At 39.7% G+C, this 15,228-nt stretch overlaps 1 pseudogene; it reads right to left on the bottom strand.

Moving 5' to 3' along the window:
* Positions 1–825: 825 nt before the first annotated feature.
* Positions 826–12,846, bottom strand: LOC113905053 (annotated as a pseudogene).
* Positions 12,847–15,228: the final 2,382 nt, after the last annotated feature.

Here is a 15,228-nt window from a genome sequence, read left to right as displayed (position 1 = left end):
ATACCGTTGATAGCTTGATAGGGATTGCATTGAATCTGTAAATTGCTTTGGGTACTATACTCATTTTCACTATATTGATTCTTCCAATCCATGAACATGGTATATTTCTCCATCTATTAGTGTCCTCTTTGATTTCTTTCACCAGTGTTTTATAGTTTTCTATATATAGGTCTTTAGTTTCTTTAGGTAGATATATCCCTAAGTATTTTATTCTTTCTGTTGCAATGGTGAATGGAATTGTTTCCTTAATTTCTCTTTCTGTTTTCTCATTATTAGTGTATAGGAATGCAAGGGATTTCTGTGTGTTGATTTTATATCCTGCAACTTTACTATAATCATTGATTAGTTCTAGTAATTTTCTGGTGGAGTCTTTAGGGTTTTCTATGTAGAGGATCATGTCATCTGAAAATAGAGTTTTACTTCTTCTTTTCCAATTTGGATCTTTGCTGACGATACAACTAGGATGATTTGTAGAGACTGGTCTGTAGGGATTTTGTAAACTGCTTTAGCAAATAGAGTTTGAACACATGCTAATTTGCTTTTCAATCACATGGTCATATGTGTGGTTACTCTGGGTGCCATATGCAAAGATCATGGCTCAGGTATCAGTGATACCTACATTGAGACTTAAAAATGTCCTTCACGGTAAGATGTTGAATGTAACCATAGAAGTCTCCATCTCTCTGTGTCAATGTGTATCTCCCTGATGTTCTCTCTCTTAAAGAGTCATTTTAGTGACTGAGCCTCTTAGGAGTAGTCATTCTGTAGCTTTTCTGACCCTGATGACCTGAGAATGAAAATGTCAAAGGGGAAGGGTCTGAAATGCTAGCCAAGTATGATGATGATGACTGACATTTGGTCAATTGTCTGGGGGATATAATCTACATCTATCAGAGAGTAGGAAAATCATAAAAGAGGACCTGAATTTTCCCCACTAATGCCTAGTCTTTCTGCATCCAGAAGGAATTGTTTCTTAAAACTTTAGTTCCATGAAGATAAAAAATTTTAGTGTTGATAAAAAAAAAATAAACCTTGGGACTTCCCTGGTGGTCCAGTGGCTAAGACTACATGTTCCCAATGCAGGGTGCCTGGGTTTGATCCCTGGTCAAAGAACTAGATCCCACATGCTGAAACTAAGACCTGGTACAGTTAAATAAATAAATAAAAATAAACAACCCCTTTAACTGGAAGGAAATGATGAATATTTCTAAAAAGAATCAGTTCAGTTCAGTCACTCAGTCATGTCTGACTCTTTGTGACTCCATGCACTGCAGCACGCCAGGCTTCCCTGTCCATCACCAGCTCCCAGAGCTTGCTCAAACTCATGTCCATTGAGTCAGTGATGCCATCCAACCATCTCTGTCATCCCCTTCTCCTACCGTCAATCTTGCCCAGCATCAGGGTCTTTTCCAATGAGTCAGTTCTTTGCATCAGGTGGCCAAAGTATTAGAGCTTCAGCTTCAGCATCAATGAATATTGAGGACTGATTACCTTCAGGATTGACCAGTTTGATCTCCTTGCAGTCCAAGGAAATCTCAAGAGTCTTCTCCAACATCTCAGCTCAAAAGCATCAGTTCTTCAGTGCTCAAGTTTTTTTACGGTCTACCTCTCACGTCCATACACAACTACTGGAAAAACCATAGTTTTGAGTAGATGGACCTTTGTCGGCAAAGTAGTATCTCTAGTTTTTAATATGCTGTCTAGGTTGGTCATAGCTTTTCTTCCAAGGAGCAAGTGTCTTTTACTTTCATGGCAGCAGTCACCATCTGCAGTGATTTTGGAGCCCAAGAAAATAAAATCTGTCACTGTTTCCATTGTTTGCCCATCTATTTCCCGTGAAGTGATGGGACCAGATGCCATGATCTTAGTTTTCTGAATGTCAAGTTTTAAGCCAGCTTTTTCACTCTTCTCTTTCACTTTCATCAAGAGGCTCTTTAGTTCCTCTTCACTTCCTGCCCAGGGTGGTGTCATCTACATATCTGAGATTATTGATATTTCTCCTGGCAATCTTGATTCCAGCTTGAGCTTCATCCAGTCTGGCATTTAGCATGATGCACTCTGCATATAAGTTAAATAAGCAGGGTGACAATAGACAGCCTTGACGTACTCCTTTACCAATTTTGAACCAGTCCATTTTTCCATGTCTGGTTCTAGCTGTTGCTTCTTGTTCTGCATTCAGATTTCTCAGGAGGCAGGTTAGATGGGCTGGTATTCCCATCTCTTTAAGAATTTTCCAGTTTGTTTTAATCCACACAGTTGAAGCATTTACTCTAGTCAATGAAGCAGAAATAGATGTTATTTTGTAATTATCTTGTTTTTTCGATGATCCAACGGATGTTGGCAATGTGATCTCTGGTTCCTCTGCCTTTTCTAAATCCAGCTTGAACATCTGGAAGTTCACAGTTCATGTACTGTTGAAGCCTGGCTTGGAGAATTTTGAGCATGACTTTGCTACTGTGTGAGATGAGTGCAATTGTGTGGTAGTTTGAACATTCTTTGGCATTGCCTTTCTTTAGGATTGGAATGAAAACTGATCTTTTCCAGTCCTGTGATCACTGCTGGGTTTTGCAGATTTGCTGGCATATTGACTGCAGCATTTTCACAGCATTATCTTTTAGGATTTGAAATAGCTCAAATGGCATTCCATCACCTCCACTAGCTTTGTTTGTAGTGATGCTTCCTAAGGCCCAGTTGACTTCACATTCCAGGATGTCTGGCTTTAGGTGAGTGATCACACCATCATGGTTATCTGGGTCATGAAAGATGTTTTTCGTATAGTTCTTCTGTGTATTCTTGCCACCTCTTCTTAATATCTTCTGCTTCTGATAGGTCCATGCCATTTCTGTCCTTTATTGAGCCCATCTTTGCATGAAATGTTCCTTTGGTATCTCTGATTTTCTTGAAGAGATCTCTATTCTTTCCCATTCTGTTGTTTTCCTCTATTTCTTTGCATTGATCACTGAGGAAGGCTTTCTTATCTCTCCTTGCTATTCTTTGGAACTCTGCATTCAGATGGGTTTGTATTTCCTTTTTTCTGTTGCCTTTCACTTCTTTTTTTTTCTCAGCTATTTGTAAGCTCCTCAGACAACCATTGTGCCTTCTTGTATTTCGTATTCTAAAAAGTATATCCTATCATTTTAAAGGTTCAACCATCAAGATTATTTCTTACTGGATCTTCCCTAGCGTCTGGGGTAGAGTACCTGTTTGTATGTGTGAAGTATCAATCAAAATGTAGAGTTTTCATTGGAATTTATAAATAAGAACAGCATTTCTCATGAAAGAGGGAATACAATATATTTTAAATTAAAAGCCTCAAATCTAAAAGTGAAGTTGAAAAGAAAACAGTCAAAAGGAGAGAGTAGAGACCTCATTAAAGATATTTTAAAATCAGCCTAAATTTCTATAAGAATATAAAATAATTACATGCTTTTTTACAACTTGAAGTTAAGTAGTGCAGTTATTGCCCCAGTATAGTCTCCCAGGAGGTAAATGAGTTTTCCTTTCAAACAGTTATTTATCTTAATTGTATTAACTGAATCTGGTTGTGAAATGTAATCCACTTCCTTCTAAAGTATAACCACCAGGGACGGGAGTCTTCATTCCAGCTTAACATTTCTCTTTTACCTTTTCACTATGTGGTAACAGACAAACTGGTGGTAGGTGATTCCACTGGGATAAGTTAAATATCCAGACTTCTCTCTTCTGCTGACTCCTACTTCCTAATTCCTCCCTTTCGAGTACTGTCCTTTGATCATTCGATTTGTTTTAGACCCTTCTCCTCTGTCTTTCTTTTAAGAGATTCTGAGTCATCTTGACTCCTTCCTGGTCATTTTCTCCCAAATCTGGTTATTAGCTGAGTCCTGAGGTTCTGTCATTTCTTTGGCATCTTTGCTGATGCTGTGCTGACATAGACCTTGGTTTCTAACCTGAGTATCACTCGTCTGACAGTTGGTGTCCTTGTATCAAATCACTTACCCTTGTTTTATTAATGAAGCAATAATTTTATTTTTTCTATGAGCATTTTTATAGGAATTTTTTAAAATTTAAAAAATAGCTTAAAAATAGCACATCTACATTTTAAAAACTTGAAGAAGTTTAAAATCTAACTTGAATTCATGTTTTTAAATAAGATTTTGCTAAAAGTGACATGCAGCAGCCAGTACAAACTAATATTCTGAGATTTTTTCAATGAGTTCCACTAGAATTACAACTCTCTTGGCACGAGGTCTTCCTTCCAAGGTGTATCAGGTAGCAGGCACCATGATTTTTGCTTTGAGGTAAATTTAATCATCAAATTCCTCACCTGTCAAGCTTCCTTGCCACTCGCTATATCACTCTCCTACCGTTAGACTAATGCATTGTATTTTGGTCTGGTTACATTAGCACTTCTGTACTAATATCACATTCTGTATTAGGTAGGAAGAAAATAATGATGACCAAAAAATGCAAATGTATTTATCTCTCACATAACAGTCATAGGGTGAGCAAGCCAGGGCTAATATGATGTTACATGGTGTCAGGGATTCCGATTCCTTCTATATGCTTGTTCAGCTGTTCTTTTTTTTAAAGAGGGGCTAGTGTGATGCTCTTAATTTTATTATTTCTGGAATAGCTCTTCCATGATGACCTGGAGGATTGTTAAGTCCTGGTCATTTTGGTCTGTTAAAGAGAGTTTTCATAATCCTATAATTATGTTGGAATTTCCATGTGACAGGGTTGGGCTTCTGTGATGTTTGACAGCATCACATCCTGGATAGTTGAATATTCTGACCCTGGAAACTTAACATCGCTACCCCCATCCTAATAATGCACTGCTATCCTTTGGTGAGGATACAGTCTTTGAGTTTATTATTATTATAAACCATATCTTGTATAATAGTAATGTGTCAGGATATTCATTTTGCTAGGTGTCAGAGGAAGTGCTCTGCAGGACCCTTTCGAATGTAAAATAAATCTCTTATGATTGGTCTTACATGTTTATTTTACTTGATCATTTTAGAATAGTGAAAGTGTTAGTTGCTCAGTCGTGTCTGATATTTTGCGACCCCATGGACTGTAGCCCGCCAGGTTTCTCTGTCCGTGGGATTCTCCAGGCAAGGATACTGGAGTGGGTTGCCATTCCCTTCTCCAGGGGATCTTCCCAACCTAGGGATTGAAACCGGGTTTCCTGCATTGCAGGCAGATTCTTTACCATCTGAGCCACCAGGGAAGTCCTAATTTTAATTTTTATTTAAAAATAAAAAAAAAAAAAAACAATTTTGGTTGCACTACATAGCCTGTGGGGTCTTAGCTCCCCAAGCAGAGATTGAACCAATGCCCCCTGCACCAGAAGCTCAGAGTCCTAACCACTGGACCGCCAGGGAAGTCCTAGGCTTGAGTATTTTAAACAGTATGTTAATAATGTTATTAAGATTCCACTGTATCTATTGATTAGTTTAGAGATTGCAGAAAGCAAACTAATGATTCCCCAAGGTTTCTTTATAATCCCTGGGGCCTGTGAATCTGTTACCTTCCATGACAAGGGGGCTTTCCAGACATGATTAAGGGAATGGATATTGAGATGGGAGATACCCTGGATTATCTGGGTGGGACCAATCTAAATCACCTTAGTTCTCAAAAGTGAAAGAGGGAGGCAGAGGAATGGTTCAGAAAGATGTGGTGTGATGACTTGACCCATTATTGCAGCTTTGAAAACAGGAGGAAGGGGGCTTTGACGAATGTGGGCAGTTCTAGAAGCCTGAAAAGGCAAAGAAACAGATGCTCCTCCAGAGCCTTCAGAAAGGAATTTGGCCCCTGCCACACATTGGTTTTAGCTCATTATGACAGAGGTTGAACTACTGAGCCACAGAACTGCAAGATGATCCACTTGTTGTTCAAGCCACTCTGTTTCAGCAACAATAAGAAAATATTAAAGAGATAGTTGACCTTTTTTCAATATTAAGTCATCCCACCCAGAAACAATAGTATTTTTTCTTCTGTTTATATAAATTTTATTTTATATCACATCGTAACTTTTTAAATTGTCTTTCTATAGGTCATGCACATCTTGTTAAATTGTGAATTTGCTCTTTAGAGCACAAAGTGGATTGCATCACTCTCTTCCTTTAATTGGCTTTTGTAGCTTTCAAAAACTTACTGACTAAACACTAAAATCCTCAGTTTCATACTCGAGAGCCTCCATAATTTAGTTTCTTCCTCTTCTTAGCCTCATTCTTCCCTGCATTCCACCAATTGCTCTCACTCCTTTGGACCGGTGAACAAAGTTCATGATAATTTTGTTCCTGATTAGAGTTATCAGATAAAAATACAGAATACTAAATTAAATTTGAATGATTTCTAATGAGCAATAATTTTTTAGTATCAGTAGTTCCCATGCAATATTTTCCCTTTATCTCATGTAATATGCATAGGCAATTAGAAATTACCGAAATTGAACTGATACTTTGTACTATTGTTTGCTAAACCTGGCAACCTTATTCATGATCTTTATGAGTTTTCTCTTTCACTCCATTCCCTGTCTACAGATATCCTTAGGGGCTAAGTCAAATACCACCTTATCATAAGCCCTTCTGCATTTTTACTTCCTTCATAGAATTGGTAGGTTAAATGTCTTTCAAATTGCAACCGTGCTGAACATTTATTTTTCTCCATTTGCCCTTAATGCCTCATATCTGTTAGAATCTCAATAAACATTTGCTGAATAAATGAATAAGTATTAGGCAATAAATCAGTTGAAGTAAATCTCAAAATGATTGTTATTGGTAAACTCATAGGCTTTAAAGAAAGTTCTATTAAAGCTAAGTATAAACATTGTTCTTTCCTAAGTAACGTGGCTTTGTGTTTGCCACTAAAACACATTTAATGAAATGGAAAACACCATATAAAACTTTTAAGTGCATCCACTAAAGGTTAGGAAGTTATGCCTACAGAGAATTAGGCTAACTAAATCAAAATGTTCCTACTCTAAAGCTGTGGGTATCCATCAAAGATTTGCCCAGAATGTTCCCCATATAGAATCATTGACTCTAGGAGATACACTCCTGGGTTTAAATCTGGAGATAGGATATGAATCCTTTCCCCTTTGGAAAAAATTGAGATGAAATCTGTTATCAAAGGGGCTTGAAATAATTTCCTTGAATTGATTTTTCTCTTTAAAATTCAAGGTGATTGACCTCAGAGACCCCCTGCTAGGAATTGTGCCCTCGGAAAATCCTGATTGCTAGGGTTGATGCTGATGAAGTTTGCTCTGCATCAGAATGTCTCTTAGAAGACACATGCTACACACCACCTACCACAGGACAAAGCAAACTTACTGTCACATCAGGAGGGATCAATGTGGTTAAGCTGTATCATCATTTCAGCTCCACACTGGACCTTCACAGGACAACCAATGACTGTTCACACAATATAGGTAATGGAAGCTGCTTGCTTGTGAGTGAAGGATAATTTAAAATTTTCTAGAACTGAAAAGTATTATCATTGTAAATTTTGCATCTATTGGGCATTTTTTTTTTTGGTGTGTGTATGAATTGGGATTGTGTGTGTGTGTGTGTGTGTGTGTGTGTATCCACTGTATAGGCTTTAGGGAAAATACCTTTCTGAGAGAGCCTTGAGTTTAGGGCAGCTCTGCTGTTCTGTCACATGGATGGATTCATGGTGTCTGGAATTTTAGATTCAAAGTATTTATCTAACCTGCAAGTTCTCTGCTCTTTTGCTACTTTTGCATCACTTATTCAAGTTCATATAATATTTTTCTTAGATTACTATAAGCCACTAGCCAGATTGTCTCTGTTTTATTCCATCTAAATTCTTCAACACAACCGCCAGAGTATCCTTTTGAACTGCAAATGCAACTTCATTACTGCTTAAAATCCTTTATTTTAAAGTCCTTTATTTAAAATTCCCCTCATGAAGGAGTTCAGGCTCCTCAACATGGCATGAAGGCCTCTTATCACAGGGTTCTCTATATATGTTATTTTTTATGTTTACCTTTCATTTTCTTCTAGAAACTTGCTTTCTGAGGATTGTAAGCTTCCTCAAGGAAGGTAATGCATTTGCTTGATCCACTGCTGTGTCCCTAATACCTCTCAAAGAGCTGGCAGCAAGTCCTGCTTAGTCTGTGTGCATGCTAAGTCGCTTCAGTCGTGTCCTACTCATTGCAACCTTATGGTCTGGAGCCTGCCAGGCTCCTCTGTCCATGGGATTCTCCAGGCAAGAATACTGGAGTGGGTTGCCATGCCTTCTCCAGGGCATCTTCCCAACCCCACGTCTCTTATGTCTCCTTCATTGACAAGCAGGTTCTTTACCACTAATGCCACCTGGGAAACCCTGCTCAGTCTGATGCATGAATAAATATATATTGCATTTCTTTCCTCCGGTTGATGAAAGGTGTCCTGACTGTTCCTGCTTCAAAGCTCTTATCTTCCCTTTGATTCACTGTTTGTTCCAATCCTGTGTAGGTAAGTGGTAGCAGGCAGAAAGGGAACATGGTTGAATGGGGACCCAGGAGTACAGCAGATATAAGTGGTACCTGATTTGGTGCTATGGATGTCTCATCAGGTTCATTCTAGAGAAAGGAAGGGATCAGCACATTTTCATCCTTCCTGGGACTCAGGCATAAGGACAGTTAGTGGACAGGAGGAGATCTGGTGAGGTGTACCATCAGAGATCAAAGGGAAAGAGCAGAAACCCAACTGTGCTTTTACTTGTTTCAGAAGAGAATCAAGGACTATGGATCAGGAGCCAACATTTGGATAACTGTGTAAGATCTGGAATGCATGTTTTTTCTCCATGTTTGCTATCCACACTTTACTTCCTCTTGACATATTTTTTTGGAAACTTAAGGGAAAAGAACTCGAAGCTTGACTTTGAAAACTGCTATGATTCTACTCAATACTCTGTAATGACCTATATGTGAAAAGAATCTTAAAAAGAGTATATATATATATATATATATATGATTCACTTTGCTGTACATTTGAAATTAACACAACATTGTAAATCAACTATACACCAACAAAATTTAAAAATTAAAATAAAAAAAATAAAACTGCTTAGAAAGGGGCTGCTGCTGGGAACCTAGCATTCCACTCTGTGGCCAAGCTTAGAGAAAGTGAATCCATGGGGAAAAAATGGATCCCTAAGGGAAAAAAAGAGTGGAAAGGGAAAGGGAAATGGATTGAGCCCTCAAGACTTAACAGTAAATTAGCAAAACAGCAAAAGAGTCTGAAACTGATAGGTGGTCTCAGGGATTGGCCCCCAGGTTCTGGGGTTTGTGGTGGCATATAAGTTATACTTTGCAAATTCCAAAGTGGCTCAGGAAGTATTTTGCTGCTTAGTGTAAAGCTGGCAGACCAGGAAGTGAACATCTGTTTGTGAGCAAGGGGAGAGAGCTTTGGCATTGACGTTGCTGTGATTGATATGAGAAACATGCTTACACCCCAGTGTAAGCTGAGGCCTGCTCAACTTGTGGTTTCCGAAAATTGCTAGATCACAACTCAGGGAATATGAAGGACTCCTCCAACCAGAGACCTGAGGATAGCTGACAATACCTGATCTTGAGATCAATTTGAGATGGGTTTTGCAGGTGGCAGTGGTAAAGAATCCATCTGCCAATGCAGGAGACTCAGGAGATGCAGGTTTCATCCCTGGGTTGGGAAGATCCCCTAGAGAAAGAACCAGCAACTCACACCATTATTCTTGACTAGAGAATCCCATGGGGAGTGGAGCCTGGTGGGCTACAGCCCATGGGGTCAAAAAGGAGTTGGCTTTGACTGAGTGAGCACACATATCATAGGAAGAAGTTGAATTTTTGGAAACATGACTCAAGCTACAGTGTGAACAGTGGATTAGAGACGGTAAGAGAGGCAGAAAGGAAGCTATGACAAGTAATCTAGATGAGCTAATGATGACCTGAACACAGGTAAGAACACTAGGCATGGAGAGAAATGGGTAAATGCGAGATACTTAAGAGGTAGTCTACAGAAAATGATATGAGATGAAGCATAGATGTCATACACTTATCAAGGAGAACTTGTCCAGTATAAAATCTATTAACACATAGCAGAATACTTCTCCACTAAACATATTTTGTAAAACCTAGGTCTACAGTAAAAGAGATGACTAGATCTGAGATTACCATAGGGCATGATGGAAAAGGACATATATAATACACAATTCCACCTTGGGCAGTCCTTTTTTTATTGAACATCTGAGTGAGAATGCCAACCTTGGTGGGGGGAGTCATGAGTAGGGGGCTCAGGAAGACACCACATACCTAGCCAGACCTTGAGTAGCAGAGGCATCTGAGAGGGTCATGCCCATTATTAATTGAGGTGGGCAATGTAGTTTGCTCTTTGGAAGAAAAGCTATGACCAACCTAGACAGCATGTTAAAAAGCAGACACATTACTTTACCAACAGAGGTCATCTAGTCAAAGCTATGGTTTTTCTAGTAGTCATGTATGGATGTGAGGGTTGGACTATAATGAAAACTGAGTGCCAAAGAATTGATACTTATGAACTGTGGTGCTGGAGAAGACTCTTGAGAGTCCCTTGGACTGCGAGGAGATCTAACCAGTCCATCCTAAAGGAAATCAGTCATGAATATTCATTGGAAGGACTGATGCTGAAGCTGAAATTCCAACACTTTGGCCACCTGATGTGAAGAACTGACTCACTGGAAAAGGCCCTGATGCTGGAAAGACTGAAGGCAGGAGGAGAAGGGGACAACAGAGGATGAGATGGTTGGATGGCATCATCGACTCAGACGTGAGTTTGAGCAAGCTCCGGGAGTTGGTGATGGACAGGGAAGCCTGGTGTGCCGCCGTCCCTGGTGTCACAAAGAGTCGGATACTACTGAGTGACTGAACTGAAGTGTATGTAGCGGTGCCTGTTGTCACCTCTCAGGTATCTAAAGGTATACTTACCTGTGAAAAATGGGTTTTCTTCCTTGACAGTAAGAAAAGAAATTTCTCAATTACTGGTGGTCATACTAGTCAGGACCTCACAGGGTACATGTTAAGGCCTCAGACAGTAGAAGGCTTCTCTCAAGTGTCACAGTTCAGCACTTGGGCTTAGAGTTAGGCCACATTCAAGGAAGGTATGGGTGGGGCTATTAACAGCCCTGCCTTTGAAAATAACCCTGTCACAGTCTTGGTTCCTGGCCCTCCAGAGAGCCAAGACCACTGGGGTGGATGAGCAGGAGAGACAGGGACACCTGGCCCTCCCAGAACAGAATGAAGCTCACAAGGTAGGTGAAGTCCCTCACCTTTCCTGAAGCACTTGCCTCCAGGCCTGGGGAGGACATCCTGGCCCTGAGGAAATCCCCACTATATTCTTTCCTTCATCCCAGATGGTCCCTCATCTCCAGCAGGACGTCCAGCCGGTCCCCCCTGTAGTATGTGTCTCGAGGGCTGAGGAGGGTGGCTCTGCTGTGTTTGGTGCTGGTGGTGGAGCTCACGGCGGTGAAGGGTCTGGGTGGGATCAGCTGGTCTAGTTTCTCCATGATCCTCTTTATCCTCAGCTCAGTCTCTGTTCATGACTTTAACAGGCTTGCTGGTATTTTAGGGTCTGGGGAATTTGTGGAGCTGTTCCAGGGCTTCCCTGGTGGTTCAGATGGTAAAGAATCTGTCTGCAATGCAGGAGACATGGGTTCGATCCCTGGGTCAGGAAGATCCCCTGAAGAAGGGCATGGAAACCAACTCCATTATTCTTGCCTGGAGAATTCCATGGACAAAGGAGCATGGTGGCTGAAGTCCATGGGGTTGCAAAGAGTTGGACATGACTAAGCAACTCACACTTTCACTCCAGTGGTGGAGGGAAATGGCTAAGTTAGAGTGGACCAAAACTGAAATGGCAAGGAATGTGACATACTCTGAAATGAACCCATCCAAATCATTTTTACTTATTATGTATTTGAATATTTATATACATATTATCATCAGTTTTAAACTCTGGCAATTTTAAATAAGACATAAACATTTATCTTTAACCTCATTGTTTTAGAGAATGCCTCAACAGTTTTAGATAAATATATTAAATCCAAAATACAGCACTCAGAGAACACTTATGAGTAATGAATTGATTATACTGCATTTGCTCTTCCTCTTCTTAGACATCTTATCACCAGTCATCATTACTATCTGTTAGTTCTACTTATATATATATCTTTTCAGTTCAGTTCAGTTCAGTTCAGTTGCTCAGTCATGTCTGACTCTTTGCGACACCATGAATCGCAGCACACCAGGCCTCTCTGTCCATCACCAACTCCTGGAGTTTACTCAAACTCACATCCATCAAGCCAGCAATGCCATCCAGCCATCTCATCCTCTGTCATCCCCTTCTCCTCCTGCCCCCAGTCCCTCCCAGCATCAGGGTCTTTTCCAGTGAGTCAATTCTTTGCATGAGGTGGCCAAAGTATTGGAGTTTCAGCTTTAGCATCAGTCCTTCCAATGAACACCCAGGACTGATCTCCTTTAGGATGGACTGGTTGGATCTCCTTGCAGTCCAAGGGACTCTCAAGAGTCTTCTCCAACACCATGGTTCAAAAGCATCAATTCTTCAGCGCTCAGCTTTCTTCACAGTCCAACTCTCACATCCATACAAGATCACTGGAAAAACCATAGCCTTGACTAGACCGACCTTTGTCAGCAAAGCAATGTCTCTGCTTTTGAATATGCTATCTAGGTTGGTTATAATTTTCCTTCCAAGGAGTAAGCGTCTTTTAATTTCATGGCTGCGATCACCACCTGTAGTGATTTTACCTACCTGTAATTGTTTTATAGTTCAAGTTACCAACATTTATTGCCTGAATTGTAGTAGTCATCCCAAGGGTCAGGGCTTCCATCTTGCTTTCTCTCCAATTAATTTTCTCCATTGTTACTAAATCAGTCCTTCTCTAGCAAGCAAGATTCTACTCATGTCCTTCCCTGCTGAAACCCTTTCAATGGCTTCTCATTACTCTTGAGGTAAAGTTCAGTCTTAATATGGCTTTATTCTATGGCCTCTGTTTTAACTCTCTTGTTCCTGACATTCCTTTTCTGCATTTTACATTTTCATGAGTAACTGTTTGTATTTTTCAGGAAGTGACCTTCCTTTCCTTCAGCTCTTGGTTTTTACTAATATGATTTCCTCTTCTGGGATGACTTACCATCTACAGATTTTTCCCCAAGCCATCTAAACATCTGTCAACTTCTTACTGAGAAATCATTAGAAGCTTAGAGGTTCCTTTTTATCCTTTTCACACTAGACCATGTTTTTATAGGTACTCAAATTCAGTGATTTCTAAATCCTGTTGATGGTCAGAGGTGCCTGCAAACTTCAAAAAATATGGATTCTCAAGCTGCAGCCCAGACAAACTGAATCATAATTACCAGATGCCTTGTCCAGGAGCTTGTTTTTGTTTTCAAAAGCCTCACTTGCAATCAAGTCCGATAAGTATGAGAACAATGGTTATAGACTGGTGGTTGTCAACCCTCTTGTACTTTGGAACACACATAAAGCTTAAACAAACAAAAAAATAGGTGCACTGCGCCCCAGCATCAATCAATCAAGCCCTTGTGGTTTGTACAAAGCAATAGAGTAAACCAAAATAGAGCAAAAGAGACAAGAAAATGAGATAAAATTAAAAATAAAGATTAATAGAGCCCAAGTTCCTTTCAAGGTCAGGAATAAGACAAACATGTTTGCCACCTTAAAAGTTCTGAACACTAAAACAAAATGAAACAAACAATTAAGTGTATGAGAATTGTAAGGAAAGAAGCAAGCTGTCTTATTTTTCATTTTTCTTCTCTTTTTCATTTTATTTTTTGCAGATGTTGTTATTGTCCACCAAAAAATCCCCACCAGAGTTAGCAAATTATTAGTATTAAAAGAATGAACAAGGAGCTGGATACAAAATAAACTTGTAAAAATAGCATTTGTCTGTAACAGTGATAATCATCAGAAAATACAATAGAAGATTATCTCTGACTGTGATGAAGGCATTTTGAAAACTCTTTTGAAGAACATTTTTAAAGACCTTGAGTGAAAAACTTTAACATTTTTAAAAGTATTAGAGCTTAATATTATACATTTATTAATTTTCCCACAAATAATTTAATATTCTATGTATTTCTTTTCAATTGAATTATAATTGATTTATAATATTAGTTTCAGGTGTACAGTAAAATGATTAGGTTATATCCATATATATATATATTTCTGATTATTTTCCACTATAGGTTATTACATTATATTGAATAATGTTCCATATGCTATACAATGGGGCCTCCCCAGTGGCTCAGTGGGTAAAGAATCCACCAGCAATGCAGGAGACACAGGAGAGACGGGTTCAGTCCCTGGACTGGGAAGACCCTTGGAGGAGGAAATGGCAATCCACTCCAGTATTCTTGCACAGGAAATCCCATGGCCAGAGGAGCCTGGCAGGCAATATATAGTCCATGGAACTACAAAGAGTCAGACACAACTGAGCACATGGCATGCGCATTAAATCTTTGTGGCTTATCTACGTGATCTATATCTGTTAACACCATACTTCTAATTTATCCCTCCCCCCATCCCTCTTTCCCTTTTGGTAACCATAAGTGTGTGTTCTATAATATGTCTGTAAGTCTGTTTCTGTTTTGTGTATAGATTTGCTTGTATTATTTTTTAGATACTGCATATAAATGGGATCATATAAATTTGTCGTTATCTGACTTCACTAAGCATAATAATCTCTAGGTCCATTCATGTTGCTGCAAGTGACAATATTTCCTTCTTTTTTATGGACGCTTACTCCTTAGAAGGAAAGTTATGACCAACCTAGATAGCATATTCAAAAGCAGAGACATTACTTTGCCAACAAAGGTCCATCTACTCAAGGCTATGGTTTTTCCAGTGGTCATGTATGGATGTGAGAGTTGGACTGTGAAGAAAGCACTGAAGAATTGATGCTTTTGAACTGTGGTGTTGGAGAAGACTCTTGAGAGTCCCTTGGACTGCAAGGAGATCCAACCGGTCCATTCTCAAGGAGATCAGCCCTGGGTGTTCTTTGGAAGGAATGATGCTAAAGCTGAAACTCCAGTACTTTGGCCACCTCATGCAAAGAGTTGACTCACTGGAAAAGACTCTGATGCTTGGAGGGATTGGGGACAGGAGGAGAAGGGGACAACAGGGGATGAGATGGCTGGAAGGCATCACCGACTCGATGGACATGAGTTTGGGTGAACTCCGGGAATTGGTGATG

This window comes from Bos indicus x Bos taurus, chromosome 15 (assembly GCF_003369695.1).
Source record: "Bos indicus x Bos taurus breed Angus x Brahman F1 hybrid chromosome 15, Bos_hybrid_MaternalHap_v2.0, whole genome shotgun sequence".
In the NCBI taxonomy this organism is placed as follows: Eukaryota; Metazoa; Chordata; class Mammalia; order Artiodactyla; family Bovidae; genus Bos; species Bos indicus x Bos taurus.
Note: the sequence above shows the minus strand (reverse complement) of the source record. Positions and strands in the feature narration are given on the sequence as shown.